Source organism: Pteropus alecto, unplaced genomic scaffold (genome assembly GCF_000325575.1).
Source record: "Pteropus alecto unplaced genomic scaffold, ASM32557v1 scaffold25, whole genome shotgun sequence".
Lineage (NCBI taxonomy): Eukaryota > Metazoa > Chordata > Mammalia > Chiroptera > Pteropodidae > Pteropus > Pteropus alecto.
Genome location: NW_006441955.1, coordinates 22,637,654 through 22,640,083, shown reverse-complemented (window position 1 = coordinate 22,640,083; position 2,430 = coordinate 22,637,654). Strand labels below are relative to the sequence as shown.

The following is a 2,430-nucleotide window of genomic DNA, read 5'->3' as shown; positions in this document are numbered from 1 at the left end:
TACAAATTGCTATTACAAAAGAGGTGTTTTCAATTGGCAATGTTGTTTAGGATTATCAAAATGAAAATGAAGCAAATAATTAAAACATAATCACCAAACAATGAAAAATATTTGAAATCTTTGAGTCCAAAGCTTAATATTCTTAATATGCAAGCTTTACAAAAATTGTTAAGTAATACATTTAGACACCCGTAAGTACATGATCAAAGAGCCCAGGTAAATAATTTTCAAAAGATGAAATAAAAATGATTAATAAGCATTTAAAGTGTTTGCCTTCAGTAATAACTAAAAAGCTATTTAAAATGAGAGAACATTTTTGACTTATAAAATTAGTAAGTGTTGATGAGGAATTTTTTTTTTTTTTTAGGCGAGGCAACCCTTGGTTTACCTCACAGATTGCAAGGACCTTGTCGCTTACAAGCCCTTATTTTTTTATTTTTTATGCCTACACCACCTAGTCTTCCTAGGTGGTCTCCCATCCAAGTACTAACCAGGCCCGACCCTGTTCAGCTTCCGAGATAAAATGGGATTGGGCTTGTTCAGGGTAGTATGGCCATAGACGAGGATTTTTAATAGAAAAAAGTTTCAAGCAACCTAAATATTCAACAGTGTGGAAATAGTTTTAAAAGCATGCATCGATACAGTATGACATTACTTGGACAATAAATTAGTGTTTTTGAAAGTTTCTAAATAATAGAAATGCTTATGCTATCATATTAAATATAAGAGGCAATGAACAAAAGGTATGACTTCAACCTTGTCAAAATATACGTAGAGGATTTCAATAATTATACCATAGTAATGGAAGATGTTATCAGTAGGAGAAGCTGGATTAAAGGCATATAGGAACTCTCTGTACTATTTTTGCAACTTTTCTGTAAGTCTAAAATTATTTTGAAATGAAAAGTTGAAAAACATACATACGTAGAAAAAGGACTAATAGGAAAAAAATAACAAAATTTAATACTGATTTCTGTGTGGTAAAATTAAGTTGTTTTTTCCTTTCATTTTAGAAATGCTTTTCTGTAACAAAGTTTTACGAGTTATGTATTATATAATCATTTAAAAAAAAAAAAAAACTTCTCCCTATAAAGAGAAAAAAAAGCTGAACTCAAAAGAAAAATGCTATCTACCACAATCAATTTGTTGATCAATGTGGCAGCTAAATATAAAAACATAAATGTGAGTGCTGAAGAAAGGATGCATATGGATGAGGAAAAGATAGACACGTCAACTGGTTAGGGATGCATTTCACAGGTGGATGTGAAGTGTGAGAGTAGATAATAAAAATAAGGACTGAGATAGACTGAGCAGGCTGTGGCATTGGGAATTTTATTTTAGCAGTAAAGAAGAGAATGAAGTCTTCTCAAAAGAGGGTAGATACCAGCAGTATTTTATGTTAGAAGAGAATTAGGCTAATCCTCTGGGTTTCTAGGAAGCACAACCATAGTAGGTTATTGGAGTATTCCCAAAAGGCTTGTTTTTAATAAGTCAAAATCATTTGCTTTAGGTAACCATCTTCATACTTTTTTTTATCACAGACTGCTTTCTAAGCAACTCAACTTTGAGGTGATTCAGGCCTTCTTCTGAAGAAACAGCCTCTAATCTTAATGAGTGACAAAGGTAAATCACCTACTTAAATTAAGTCCCTCTTGATCTGGACTTTTGTGTAAAATATTATTTGTTCAATATTAAATAAGGACAAATAGAAAAATGGACATACACTGTGGTGTCATTAGGAGCTGCACCCGAAAAACTGCAGCATGTTGGACATTGTGATTCTCAAAGTTTTCCTGTCTCAAGACCGCTGATATGCTTGATGTCCTCTCTTCTATGCCTGGGGACTCGCTATAGCAGTGATTCTGGAGAAAGTGTGGTGAGCAGGGCTATGCGGTTTGTAAAAGCACATCCCCATGCATATTCAAATCAATTCTGAAACTGCCCCTTTTCTCCTGCATTGCCCCCTCTATCTTAAGAGTTATTGCTAGAACCAGAATCTTTAACATTTATCTGAGCGGATCATTGTTTTCAGCCCCCTCTCTCATATTGAGAAGTCAGAACTTGCTCCTAGAGAAGCAACTTGGTATCAGAAGTCGTTCCCTGGAGAGAAACAGTGAGAGGCTCCACTTTAAATTTTGACCCTGATTCCTAAATTTCTGTGTCCACAATTAGATTTTAAGTCCTTGGCAGACACAGACCAGGTCTTATCCACCGTTTTTACCCGACTCGGGCTTAGTCTTTAACTTTCAAAAAGGTAGTTACTTAGTAAATGATTATTGAAAATGAATGCTATTTTTCTTAAAGGCAAATTTTATTCTTTCATAAAGGGAAATATGTTTCTTGCTATGAAAAAAGTAAAAGGTTGCATAAGTACAAATTAAAATGGAAGATATAGAATGTGTAGCTAAAAGCTAAGCAGCAGCTTTGATC

At 33.9% G+C, this 2,430-nt stretch overlaps 1 pseudogene; it reads right to left on the bottom strand.

The window, feature by feature from the left end:
- Window positions 1-442: 442 nt before the first annotated feature.
- Window positions 443-561, bottom strand: LOC112485978 (annotated as a pseudogene).
- Window positions 562-2,430: the final 1,869 nt, after the last annotated feature.